This window comes from Anabrus simplex, chromosome 4 (assembly GCF_040414725.1).
Source record: "Anabrus simplex isolate iqAnaSimp1 chromosome 4, ASM4041472v1, whole genome shotgun sequence".
Classification (NCBI taxonomy): Eukaryota; Metazoa; Arthropoda; class Insecta; order Orthoptera; family Tettigoniidae; genus Anabrus; species Anabrus simplex.
Window position 1 is genome coordinate 218111701 of NC_090268.1, and position 15048 is coordinate 218126748.

The window sequence follows — 15048 nt, forward strand, 5'->3', positions numbered from 1 at the left end:
TAATTTAGAAAGACATGGGGTTGAAGCAAAAATACCACCATCATTATCACTAGCAGCCAAATTCAATCGTTTTTACGATGTGGCCTCTTTAAGTCCGAAGCAAGGTAGGTTTTCATGAGGTCTCTCCATCTGCGACGGTCTTGAGCGATGTTCTGCCAATTGATCCCAGTAATCTTACGGATTTCTTTATCCCATCTGTCCGGTGGGCTTCCCCTAGGTCTCAGATGATTTTTCGGACTCCACTCAAGCACAAGTTTTGTCCACCTACCATCAGTTCTCCCAACAACATGGTCTGCCCACTGCCATTTTAGGGTAAACACCCTTTCTAAAATGTTACTGACCTTTGTGACTGACCTGATGTAATCTGCCCTCTTCCTGTCTTTCTTCGTGAAGCCTAGCATGAACCGTTCCAAAGCTCTTTGGGTTGTTCTGAGTTTTTGCTTAACAAACTCGCTCAATGTCCAGGTTTCACAACCGTAAGTCAGTACAGGGAGAACACTCTGGTCAAAGACTACCTTCTTCAGATGGGTTGGCATGTTGGATTTGAAGATTCAAGAATTTCTTCCGTAAGCTTGCCATCCTAGTTTGATACGTCGGAAGATTTCCGGTCTTAAGTCCCCTTTCATGTTTACAAGCTGCCCAAGAAAGACAAACTCATTGACCTGTTGTAATGTGGAGTTTCCCACATGCAGCTTTCCTGCTGGGGCCCATTTGTTGAGCATTACTTTGGTTTTAGAAAGGTTCATGGATAGTCCCACTTTTTGACAGGCTGAGACAAGATCTATTAGACTTTGTAGTTCATCGATATTGTTGGCCAAAAGTGTAATGTCGTCAGCAAACCTTAAATCATTCAGCCTTTTCCCATATTTAGTAAATTCCAATACACAAACAATTAAAGGTGTTAACAGACTTTTTTTAAAAGATATAAATAAAAAATACTCGAATCCAGTTGTTATTCCATATAAAACAGAATTAGCATATGTAGAAATAAATACACTTTTAACAGAATTACCAAATAAATTAGTAGAAAAAATAACATTATTATCTACTGGATTTAAATATAACACAAGATTTCGCAGATATTTTTAACAAAGAAGGAATGTGCGAATATTTAAAAAAATAATTTTAAAGTTCGTATACAAGGAAAATATAAAGAAGAATATAATGTGGCTTCTTTAATAGTTATTTTCCTTGTACTGAATCCTCAAGGTGGTTTCAGGCCTATGGTTGATTACAGGGCATCGAACCGTAAGGTTGTGTTACAATCCGTGCACCTTCCTGATCTTCACTCTTGTTTTTCATGATTTCACAAGGCTAAATTCTTTATCATCTTAGATCTTAATCAGGCATATAATCAGATACCTCTGGAAGAAGAATCCAAACATCTGACGGCTTTCGCCACTGATTGGAATTTATATAAATACAACCGCGTGCCTTTCGGCCACCTCACAGGTGCGGCTTTCCTTACTAGACAGTTGGATAAGGTCTTCTCTGATATCAAATTTGAATATCTGTATCATTACCTCGATGACGTCGTTGTGTTTTCGAAGACCTTCGAAAAGCATTTAGATCACCTGAACGAAGTCCTCAATCGACTTCGTGAGGCTGGGTTGAGTAGTTAAAACCTATTGAAATTATTTAAATTTTGTGTGTGTGCGTTTTGTATATTGGTGTTTAGTGCTTGTTGGTAGAAACTGGGAGTAGTGTTATTTATTTGAATTTTGTAACAAGTAATTCATTCGGTGTTCAGTAGATTAAGTTTTCTAAGTTAAGTAGGCTAGCTAGGTGTTCTTTGTTTCGAATTTATGTGTTAATATTAACTTTTAAAACAATGTCTTTAAATATCTGTAGGTTCGTTGCTATTATACTTACAAAGGCAGAATATCATAAGGAGTTGTAACTCATTGTAATTTCCGCCGCTACTTTTCCGATATTTCGTACAGATATCCGTTCGAACTATTACGAAGGTAATAATTTATTTAATTAAATAACACGATAAGCCTGTAAACATCGATTTAAAGAGAAGTTAAAGAGAATTCACGGTAACTTCACTGGATAATTACGGTACTTAACAGTTTCTTGGATTGTTGACGATTGTTGCTACAAGCACATGATAGTAGTGTAAATAAATACAAAGTCAGCTGATTCATTATTCCGATAATTTGTAGTCTTAGTTCCCTGCAGACTTTGTACTTTCCACCTTCGTTTTTTCATCGAGTAAAAGTTAATAATCAAATTCTTATATCCCAATAATATTGCACTTCAAGCCCTCGGCGTGGTTTTGAAAGAAATTATAGTAGGCAACCTCTTATTCTCAGCATTTAAGGACACTTTTTATTCTCCGCCCCACGTAGTAGGGTGAATAATACTAATCCACCAGCGGTAAAAGTTCATATAACCACACTTCAGCTGAAAATTGTAGTGTAGATACACTGTAGTATTGATACAGTAGCCTACATTTAGATAGTGCCGTATCTTGCCTGCTATATTCGTGTGTTATCTTTCGTGTGTATGTATTAGAGCGTAGTACTAATATAATTTGTCTAAGCATTTAGCTTTTCTGGTAATCTTTGAGTACAGTAGTTCTTACAAATTTCATTTCTGTTTGTGCTTAGTAGTGACATACGGTACCGGTATCGTAATTAGGATACGTCTGAGAGTAGTTTAAAAATTACTGTAGTGTACTGTACAGTAGTATACGAGTAATTTAGAATTTAGTGTGCTTATTTTATTATTGTAAAACATTTGTGTAGTACTGGTTTAGTAGAGGTATCCGTAGAAACTCTTACTAAAATTCTGTTGTTGTAATTAGGATAGGCTTAATTGCAGTTTGGAATTGTGTAGTTCTTGTGTATTACTTTCGATATTCAGTAATTAACATCAGTTTTTATCCTGTTAGGGGTTGTAGGATGAAAAATAGAGTACGACTAAGTAGTATTGTAGTGTAGTCGTATATTAATTACCGTATTGTTGTGTGATCTTTGAGTACTATCCCAGACAATATATACCCCCGTTCTTTTATTTTTTGCAAATAAGATTTTTTCATTTTTTTTCGTAAAGAATGGCTAAGGAGCGCGAGTGTACGAACTGTGGGTGTGGCGAGGCATTGAGGGGTATGAGGGAGGAGTTGGAGAGTTTGAGGGAGGTAATTAGGATTCTCACAGAAGACAGGAAGGAAGATAGGACTCCCTCAAACAATGTACAGGTTACAGTAGGTGTACAAGTGGGAGGGGAAGGAAAGGGGGGAGTTGTAGAAGACAGGTGGTCTAATGTTCTAAGGGGAAGGAGATTGCAGGCTAAGGGCTCTATTCAAGATCAGAATTCAGGACAGGTGTCTGTGCGAAATCGGTACGAGTCACTCCAGGTAGAACAACAGAGGGAAGATGAGGGACAGAAAACTGTTGCTGAGATGTGTGGAAATAGGAGGAAGGGAAAAGGTAGGAAAGGGAAATGCAGAGTAGAGGATAGGAAAGACAGGTGGAACAGGGTCATGGGAAGGAGAAAAGGGAGGAGGAAGTAGCTTCTGCAACTATCAGGAAATATAGGGCTGACCAGGAGGGGAGGGGATCAAATGAGGTGGGTAGGGTTGAGGCTCTGCTCATGGGGGATTCCATCGTTAGACACGTGGGGAAAGTGTGTGGAGGAAAGGGAACCAGGGTAGAATGTTATCCAGGAATTAGGTTGAGGCAGATGTTGAGGAAAGTAGAAGAGACGGAGGAGGGGAAGGAGAAGGTGGTAGTGTTTCACGTTGGTACCAACAACGTAAGGCAAGCTGATATAAGTACCGACATAGTTGGAGATGTGTGGGATCTGGTAAATGCAGAACGGGTGAAGTTTAAGAAAGCGGAGATTGTTATTAGTGGAATACTGTGTAGGAGGGATACTGACTGGGGATTTTAATGAGACTATGGAGTGGGTATGTGGGAAACTGGGAGTGAAATTTCTAGATCCTAATGGGTGGGTAGGAGATAGGGATCTGCGCTCAGATGGCCTTCACTTAAACCGCAGTGGTACGTATAAGTTAGGAAATTTGTTTGGAAGGGTAATAGAGAGGTACATTCAGGGAAACAGGGTGGCCTAGGGAGCGGTGATAAGGGAACAGGGAACTGGAAATCAAGTGGGGTGACATAAAATTGTTAGTGTTGAACTGTAGAAGTATTGTAAAGAAAGGAATAGAATTAATTTAATAGATATATAATTACCAGATATTGTAATAGGAGTTGAATCATGGCTGAGGAATGATATAATGGATGCAGAAATTTTCTCACGGCACTTGAGTGTGTATCGTAGAGATAGGATAGGAATGCTGGGAGGGGGAGTGTTCATTCTGGTGAAAGAAGAATTTATAAGCTACGAAAAAGTTAAAGATGAGACACATGAACTTCCAGGTGTAAGGCTCATTTCTAAACTTTATAGGCAACTTGATATATTTGGAGAATACCGACCGGGAAAGGGTAGCACTGTCGCGGATACGGAATTCTTTGGTAGGATAGTCAGCTATTTGGGAAACGACATGGAAGAAAATGTGATTGTAGCGGGAGATCTGAATTTGCCAGATGTCAATTGGGAAGGAAATGCGAACGACAGGAAGCATGACCAACAAATGGCAAATAAGTTAATATGGGAAGGACAGCTGATTCAGGAAGTGATGGAACCAACCAGGGGGAAAAATATCGTGGATGTGGTGCTGATAAAACCAGATGAGCTCTATAGGGAAACTGAAGTAATAGATGGTATTAGTGATCTTGAAGCTGTTTTTGTCGTAGTCAAAAATAAATGTGATAGAAAGGAAGGTCTTAAAAGTAAGACTATTAGGCAATACCATATGGCTGATAAAGCAGGCATGAGGCAGTTTCTAAAAAGTAACTATGATCGGCGGAAAACGGTAAATAAAAATATAAACAGACTCTGGGATGGGTTTAAAGAAATTGTGGAGGAATGCAAAAACAGGTTTGTACCTTTAAGGGAAGTAAGGAATGGAAAAGACCCACCTTAATATAATAGAGAAGTAAAGAGACTAAGAAGGAGGTGCAGACTGGAAAGAAATAGAGTTAGAAATGTCTGTGAATGTAAGGAGAAAGTGAAGGAACTTACTAGAAAATTGAATCTAGCAAAGAAGGCAGCTAAGGATAACATGATGGCAAGCATAATTGGCAGTCATACAAATTTTACTGAAAAAAGGAAGTGTATGTATAGGTATTTTAAGGCAGAAACAGGTTCCAAAAAGTACATTCCAGGAATAATTAATGAACAAGTGGGGCGTGTATGTGAGGATCTTCAAAAGGCAGAAGTATTCAGTCAGCAGTATGTAGGGATTGTTGGTTACAAGGAAAATGTCGAGATAGAGGAGGAGACTGAGGCCAATGAAGTATTAAAATTTACATATGATAACAATGACATTTACAATAAGATACAAAAGTTGAAAACTAGAAAAGCGGCTGGAATTGATACGATTTCTGGGGATATACTAAAGACAATGGGTTGGGATAGAGTACCATATCTGAGGTACTTATTTGATTATTGTTTGGTCGGAGGAGATATACCAGATGAATGGAGAGTTGCTATTGTAGCCCCTGTGTATAAAGGAAAGGGTGATAGACATAAAGCTGAAAATTACAGGCCAGTAAGTTTGACATGCGTTGTATGTAAGCTTCGGGAAGGCATTCTTTCTGATTATATTAGACATGTTTGTGAAATTAATAACTGGTTCGATAGAAGACAGTTCGGTTTTAGGAAAGGTTATTCCACTGAAGCTCAACTTGTAGGATTCCAGCCAGATATAGCAGATATCATGGATTCTGGAGGTCAAACGGACTGTATCGCGATTGACCTGTCTAAAGCATTTGATAGGGTGGATCATGGGAGACTCTGGCAAAAATGAGTGCAATTGGACTAGACAAAAGAGTGACTGCATGGGTTGCTATATTTCTAGAAAATAGATCTCAGAGAATTAGAGTAGGTGAAGCTTTATCTGACCCTGTAATAATTAAGAGGGGAATTCCTCAAGGCAGCATTATCGGACCTTTATCTTTTCTTATATATATAAATGACATGAGTAAAGGAGTGGAATCGGAGGTAAGGCTTTTTTCGGATGATGTTATTCTGTATAGAGTAATAAATAATTTACAAGATTCTGAGCAACTGCAACGTGACCTCGATGAAATGAAATGTCGTATGGCTTTTAGCGCCGGGATATCCCAGGAGGGGTTCGGCTCGCCAGGTGCATGTCTTTCTATTTGACTCCCGTAGGCGACCTGCGCGTCGTGATGAGGATGAAATGATGATGAAGACAACACATACACCCAGCCCCCGTGCCGTAGGAATTAACCAATTAAGGTTTAAATCCCAGGCCCGGCAGGGAATCGAACCCGGGACCCTCTGAACCGAAGGCCAATACGCTGACCGTTCAGCCAACGAGTCGGACGTGACCTCGATAATGTTGTGAGATGGACAGCAGGCAATGGTATGTTGATAAACGGGGTTAAAAGTCAGGTTGTGAGTTTCACAAATAGAAAAAGTCCTCTCAGTTTTAATTACTGCGTTGGTGGGGTGAAAATTCCTGTTGGGGATCATTGTAAGTATCTAGGTGTTAATATAAGGAAAGACTTTCATTGGGGTAATCACATAATTGGGATTGTAAATAAAGGGTACAGATCTCTGCACATGGTTATGAGTGTGTTTAGGGGTTGTAGTAAGGATGTATAGGAAAGGGCATATAAGTCTCCGGTAAGACCCCAACTAGAGTATGGTTCCAGTGTATGGGACCCTCACCAGGATTACCTGATTCAAGAATTGGAAAAAATCCAAAGAAAAGCATCTCGATTTGTTCTGGGTGATTTCCGACAAAAGAGTAGCGTTACAAAAATGTTGCAAAGTTTGGCTTGGGAAGAACTGAGAGAAAGAAGAAAAGCTGCTCGACTAAGTGGTATGTACCGAGCTGTCAGCGGAGAGATGGCGTGGAATGACATTAGTAGACGAATAAGTTTGAGTGGCGTTTATAAAAGTAGGAAAGATCACAATATGAAGATAAAGTTGGAATTCAAGAGGACAAACTGGGGCAAATATTAATTTATAGGAAGGGGAGTTCGGGATTGGAATAACTTACCAAGGGAGACGTTCAATAAATTTCCAATTTCTTTGAAGTCATTTAGGAAAAGGCTAGGAAAACAACAGATAGGGAAACTGCCACCTGGGCTACTGCCCTAAATGCAGATCAGTATTGATTGATTGATTGATTGATTGATTGATTGATTGATTGATTGATTGATTGATTGATTGATTGATTGATTGAAGTGGCGGCGCGTGGGTAAAACTTCTGGGGGTTCACTACTTTTGAAAATAACGTGTCTAAATTTAACGTTACTTGATATTTATATAGATGTAAAATAGTGACATTATGCCTCTTCAGTGACACCTAGCTATCTATAACAGCTGTTGGTGGGGCTGTAGAGGATCAAACCAGCCTTCGGGCTGAGTACACAACAACAACAACAACAACAACAACAACAACAAGTCTCCCTCCTGGCTAATTTGACGTTTGTGGGAAATAAAATAAACTTCAGTGAGTATTACTAATGATACCGGTTCGATATAATTCAGTCAATCAATCAATACTGATCTGCATTTAGGGCAGTCGCCCAGGTGGCAGATTCCCTATCTGTTGCTTTCCCAGCCTTTTAGGAAATGATTTCAAAGAAATTGGAAATTTATTGAACATCTCCCTTGGTAAGTTATTCCAATCCCCAATCCCCTTCCTATAAATGAATATTTGCCCCAGTTTGTCCTCTTGAATTCCAACTTTATCTTCATATTGTGATCTTTCCTACTTTTATAAACGCCATTCAAACCTATTCGTCTACTAATGTCATTCCACGCCATCTCTCCGCTGACAGCTCGGAACATACCACTTAGTCGAGCAGCTCTTCTTCTTTCTCTCAATTCTTCCCAACCCAAACATTGCAACATTTTTGTAACGCTACTCTTTTGTCGGAAATCACCCAGAACAAATCGAGCTGCTTTTCTTTGGATTTTTTCCAGTTCTTGAATCAGGTAATCCTGGTGAGGGTCCCATACACTGGAACCATACTCTAGTTGGGGTCTTACCGGAGACTTATATGCACTCTCCTTTACATCCTTACTACAACCCCTAAACACCCTCATAACCATGTGTAGAGATCGGTACCCTTTATTTACAATCCCATTTATGTGATTACCCCAGTGAAGATCTTTCCTTATATTAACACCTAGATACTTACAATGATCCCCAAAAGGAACTTTCACCCCATCAACGCAGTAATTAAAACTGAGAGGACTTTTCCTATTTGTGAAACTCACAACCTGACTTTTAGCCCCGTTTATCAACATACCATTGCCTGCTGTCCATCTCACAACATTTTCGAGGTCACGTTGCAGTTGCTCACAATCTTGTAACTTATTTATCACTCTATACAGAATAACTTCATCCGCAAAAAGCCTTACCTCCGATTCCACTCCTTTACTCATATCATTTATATATATAAGAAAACATAAAGGTCCGATAACACTGCCCTGAGGAACTCCCCTCTCAACTATTACAGGGTCAGACAAAGCTTCACCTACTCTAACTCTCTGAGATCTATTTTCTAGAAATATAGCAACCCATGCAGTCACTCTTTTGTCTAGTCCAATTGCACTCATTTTTGCCAGTAGTCTCCCATGATCCACCCTATCCAATGCTTTAGACATGTCAATCGCGATACAGTCCATTTGATACTTGATACTAGATACTTCTGCCTTTTGAAGATCCTCACATAGACACTCCCCTTGTTCATTAATCATTCCTGGAATGTCCTTGTTGGAACCTGTTTCCGCTTTAAAGTATCTATATATACCCTTCCATTATTCACTAAAATTGTATGCCTACCAATTATGCTTGCCATGATAGCTGCCTTCTATGCTACATTCAATTTTCTAGTAAGTTCCTTCAATTTCTCCTTACTTCCACAGCCATTTCTAACTCAATTTCTTTCCAGTCTGCACCTCCTTCTTAGTCTCTTTATTTCTCTATTATAATAATGTGGGTCTTTACCATTCCTTACTACCTTTCACATTCCTCAACAATTGCTTTAAACCCACCCCAGAGTCTGTTTACATTTTTATTTACCGTTTTCCACCATCATAGTTACTTTTTAAAATCTGCTTCATGCCTGCTTTATTAGCCATATGGTACTGCCTAATAGTCATACATTTAAGAATTTCCTTTCTATCTAATTTATTTTTATCTACGACATAAACAGCTTCATGATCACTAATGTAATCTATTACTTCGGTTTCTTTATAGAGCTCATCTGGTTTTACCAGCAACACATCCAGGATATATTTCCCTCTACTTGGTTCCATCACTTTCTGATTCAGCTGTGCTTCCCATATTAGCTTATTTGCCATTTGTTGGTCATGCTTCCTGTCGTTGTCATTTCCTTCTCAATTGACATGTGGTAAATTCAGATCTCCCCTATTCTTTTTACTCAGCTCTAAGGAAGCGTTTTTCATGACCCGCAGCCTTGAATATTCTCTCTCGCTAGTTGACTATCGGTACTATAAACGCAATATCTTAAAAACAGGAGATACAAATCACCAGATATCAGTAAAGATAAGTAAAGATAAGGAGAAGGTTATTATTACGGACAAACCGCAATCTGAATGCTTTAGGAGAATGCGCAATATATCACCAAACTGAGCTTAGCAACATTGCATACTACATATTTCGAAGTGGTTGTGGTGGTGATTATTGTTTTAATAGGAAGTACAACCATCAAGTAAACCATCCACTGACAAGTGGAAACAATGCATGACTCAGCTAAGGGCACCTTGGACGCCAACCCACACTTCGAAGTTAGGAGCCCCTTAGGCCCCCTTAATCGCCTTTTACGACACGTAGTGGTGATTATGGTTTTAAGAGAGAGTACAATTAGGCGACCATCCTCTATTAACACTAATCAGAGAGAAATGGAGATATCGGCCAAAGAAAGACAAGGGCCATGAAGGGCGAGAAAACGAAAGACTCCCTAGCCCTCGAATCCTCTTATAGCCTCGGGGTCGGAAAAGAACAAGAGTTGACCATCGGAGGGCGGACATGATAGATTAAAATTAGCCTGGCACAAGTAGGTGGAAGCAATTCCAGCACTCAGGTAAGGCACCGTGGTTGCCAACCCATGTTCCCAAATTGAGAACTCCTGGGGCCCCTTCCAGTCGCCTCTTACGAAAAGCAGGTGATAACGTGGGTGTTGTTCTACTACCCCCACCTTCAAGAGACTTTTACGACAGGCAGGGGATACCATGGGCCTTATTCAACCGTTCTCACCCACAGGGGGTACATATTCTAGAGGTGGTGGTAGTGATTATTGTTTTAAGAGGAAGTAGGGTAATTCCGGGAGAGTTGCCGCACTTTTAATGTCTTTTGTTATATCTCGGTATATTTACTTTAAAAATTGTTGCAAATTCATCGAGCATAATTTGAAAACATGTACATTTGATCAGGGATGAACAAAATATTGGCAATTGAAAGTAAATGGGAGAAAGGAGTGAACAAAGGAATTGTTGCATCTGCGGCTTCTCTCCCTGGATCCCGGTATAGATGCCGACTTAGCTCGGGAGAGATGCCGCGAGTAAAATAATTAATGACAAAATCAAATTTAAGCCAATTTCTTCAACTTTAATATAACCGAACACTAGAACGTACTACAAGACAATTATATCCACATAATATAATCATTCAATGGAAAAAATCTATCTGATAATTTACAACATTAAAATCATATTTTAATTTCGATTTACTATAAATGTGTATGTGCAATGGATTCTTCACTGTGTTATATAAAACCCCACGGCACTTAACACCCTTGAAATGGCTCTGGACTGCACAGCGACCGCTGCTCAGCCCGAAGGCCAACTATCAGGGAGAGACGCCGCACCCTCCTGTTTTCATACCTCAAGGCTATCATGGCCCAAAATTAGCTTACTCTCAACTACAGTTATGTTTCTGACGTCTACTGTACTAAAAACGTCTGATTTAAGCATTTGAAGCCAACTTAATATACAACAAATTAACACACGCAAGAACTTTGTCAGGAGGAAACATGTACTCGCCTCATGATATAGGCTATAATTGGCGTAATATACGAGCAAATTTCGTCACACTCGCAGACAGTAGTTCTTCCTTAAAAACTGAAAAACCACACATATTGCCATCAGCTGTAACGATGGGAACCTTTAGCTACAGTGTATGCGGCATCTCTACCGGGGCGGCATCTGTGCCGGATTTACCTTACAACTGGGCAACCATCCTATATTAACACAAATTATGAGGAAAAACGGAAGGGATCCGACACTTCGAAAAACGAAGGTATCGGTCAAAGAAGACAAGGGCCACGAAGGGCGTGAAAATGAAAAACTCCCTAGGCTTTGAGTGCTTTAATTCTGTAGGTAAGAAGGGAATGCTTCAAAAATAGTAGGTACTGCATTCTCCTTTAAAACAACATTTGTCATGGACCGTTCAAATAATTTCGGTTTGAAATGTGCTGAACATATTCTGGTATAAGGAGAAGGTATCCAATCTTCCCTTCCAATGGCCTAATGAACAGGAAACTTCAAGAAAAATTCACGATAAACAACAAGTCTAACCTAAAAATTCTTACGAAAAGTGGTCGGTGCTTCTGAGACTCCGAAATTCTAGAACAATAACAAGAGAGGTAATATAATATACTGTACTACATATTACAAGCCATACTTAGAAAATTACCTGTGAATTGTTATTCCAGGAATATTTGTGGATTTCCGATTCGTGCAACCGTACGAACAACAGACATTCTAAGAGCTACAGCATCAACTGGAAATTAGTATCTGTTTTACATTTTAGCGTGTCGTACAGTGTTTGTATCTGAAAATTCCCGCTATTACAACTTGCGTTCATCGTATTTACTTCAATGACCAACATTTGGATTGTTCCGTAAGTTTCAGCCAGGCAGTGCTTCCGCTACGAAATTTAAATTTTAAATTAAAATTTGCTCTTTTCTCTATTTGCACATTCATGCCCGCACCTTCCTACACCTATCCCGACCGGGCGAGTTGGCCGTGCGCGTAGAGGCGCGCGGCTGTGAGCTTGCATCCGGGAGATAGTAGGTTCGAATCCCACTATCGGCAGCCCTGAAAATGGTTTTCCGTGGTTTCCCATTTTCACACCAGGCTAATGCTGGGGCTGTACCTTAATTAAGGCCACGGCCGCTTCCTTCCAACTCCTAGGCCTTTCCTATCCCATCGTCGCCATAAGACCTATCTGTGTCGGCGCGACGTAAAGCCCCTAGCACACACACCTATCCCGTAACACTGCCGATCACACTCCGAACACTTAAACATTCTGTAATCACGATTGTCACTTTCCGTTAAAAGCAATCAACGACTAGCTCTCACTTATCATTCCCAGTAATGATTAACATAGGACGCGAGGGATAATATAACTAAATGCATGCCTGCAAACAGTAAACTTACTACAGCATTAATATTTTGAAGTAGGCCTACTACATATTAATAAAATTAGAAGTCGTATAGATCTTACAAGAAAGTTTATTAATTAGCAAATATTTTGTAGAAATACAATGCTAACTTAGCAATATAGGCATAAAAAAAACCATTTCTTCCATAAGTTTCTAGCGCATAACCATGGGAGTGGGGAAGGGGGTGTGTCACCGCAGGGAGAAGTTGGCGCATGCGCCCTTCAGTCTGGTGCAAGAGCTGGACTATCTCTGGACGCTCGTCTCGCAAGGACAACCTGTCAAAGTGGCGAGTCACGATGAGTTGAAAGTGTTCTCACTCAGTATAAATAGGACAGACATTTGTTATCGGCAGCGCAATTACTTCAGTACAGAACACTACCTCCTGTTAGAGCTCGCTCAAACATGGTGAAGACGAAGAAGTTCATCCTGGCCAAGCAGTTCCAAGGAGAGCCCAAAGAAAGTGATTTTCAGCTGGTGGAAGAAGAACTGCCGCCCCTCAAGGATGGAGAATTCTTGTGCGAAGCTCTGTGGTGCAGTGTGGACCCTTGCAATCGAGTGATGGCTTTCCTATTGCGAGAAGGGGACCTAATGCACGGCTTTCAAGTCGCACGAATTACTGAAAGTCGCCACAAAGATTTTCCTGTCGGAAAGATTGTTGTTGGCTACTTGGGATGGCAGACACGCACGGTCACCGATAATAAGAAGATACTACCCTTTGGATTTGGTCCGGCTTATATCCTTCCAGACTTCGGTGAACTTCCTCTGTCATTGGCGCTGGGTGTACTGGGCATGCCTGGTAACACCGCCTATTTTGGTTTCCTCGAGATCTGCCAACCCAAGGCAGGTGAAGTAGTGGTGGTGAGCGGCGCTGCTGGGGCGGTAGGTAGCTTGGTGGGTCAGATCGCCCGCATCAAGGGCTGCAAGGTCATAGGCTTCGCTGGCTCTGACGACAAGGTGCGCTGGCTTAAGGACGACCTGCACTTTGACGCCGCCTACAACTACAAGAAGACGGACGTGGACACGGCGCTGAAGGAGGCGGCTCCCAACGGTGTGGACTGTTACTTCGACAACGTTGGTGGCGTCATGAGCAGCGCCATCTTACGTCACATGAATTACCGGGGCCGAATCTGCGCGTGTGGCAGCATCAGCACGTACAACGAAGATTCAGAAGTTACTATGGTTCCGGACGAGCTATGGCCGATACTCCGAAAAAACCTGAGAGCTGAGGGGCTGAACGTATACAACTGGTGGGATCGCTGGATGGAAGGTATTCAGCAGATGAAGGAGTGGGTCAAGAACAAAGAGCTAGTGTACCGCGAGACCGTCACAGAAGGGTTTGAGAACATGCCCAAGGCGTTCATCGGCATGTTGAGAGGTGAGAACACGGGCAAGGCCGTTGTTAAGGTCTAAATACTTGAGTGTGTATGATGTACATTCATTATATAGACAATACACATTTGTGGGCGTAAGTGTCGATAATATGTCAGAAAGTAAATTTGCGTAACTGTATCATTTAATTGTATGTGCCGCTCAAGAGTATTTACTATTATTATTAGACAATCAATATAATGTCCAAAAATACGTGATGTTCTACAAAGTGCTGTTGGGTTTCTCTGATATGAAGAATAAATCCTGTAGCCCTTAATTTTGTAAGTACGATAATTAATTTCCCTGACCATGTCGCCTTAATAATCGTCATTAGTGTGTTTGTGAATTGTGAATGACTTAACCTGTGATGTGTGAAGTTAACTAAATTTGATGAGATATCCTACGTTATATTACTTGAATGTCCAAAGTTTCTAAGAGAGTTTACGTTTTTGTATACTCCATTCTTGCGAGTTTCTACTATATTCATACTGGTCGATGAGGTGCAACTCAGTACAAGCAGAAGAAGATTACGACTTTATCGAATCAATACAAGGTAAGTATTTTAATAAAATATCACTTTATTATCAATATTCGATGGGATTTGGTAATTTTTTAAAATTTATTCTCGTGGTGTGGGAGTAGCTCACACTACTGCATGTATCTCTTGGCTCAGTAGGTCAGTTTAGGTTGATCAAGCTTTTACTTATAGCTTCTTATTCCTGCCCTTATTCTTAATTTATTGTGGTCGGGAGAATTTAACTCTGTTTTACAGCCGGATGCACTTCCTGAGGGAATGGTCTGTGCTGTTGTGTTGTACATAGTCCCCGAGCCAAGTAAATTAACTCATCGAATGATTATATTTACCGGGCGAGTTGGCAGTGCGGTTAGAGGCGCGCGGCTGTGAGCTTGCATCCGGGAGATGGTGGGCCTAACCCCACTGTCGGCAGCCCTGAAGATGGTTTTCCGTGGTTTCCCATTTTCACATCAGGCAAATGCTGGGGCTGTACCTTAATTAAAGCCACGGCCGCTTCCTTCCAACTCCTAGGCCTTTCCTATCCCATCGTCGCCATAAGACCTATCTCTATCGGTGCAACGTAAAGCCCATAGCAAAAGAAATAACTATACGCAGATAAAATAAAACCAGTATCCGTCG

General features: G+C 40.7%; 1 protein-coding gene and 1 pseudogene across 1 annotated transcript in view; one reads left to right on the plus strand and one right to left on the minus strand.

Annotated features, from left to right (window-relative positions):
• The window catches only part of LOC136872592 (inactive dipeptidyl peptidase 10), a 782685-nt gene that overhangs the window by 454887 nt on the left and 312750 nt on the right, over nt 1–15048 (minus strand). The gene's annotated exons all lie outside the window — the stretch shown is intronic.
• Nucleotides 12840–14181, plus strand: LOC137500563 (prostaglandin reductase 1 pseudogene; annotated as a pseudogene).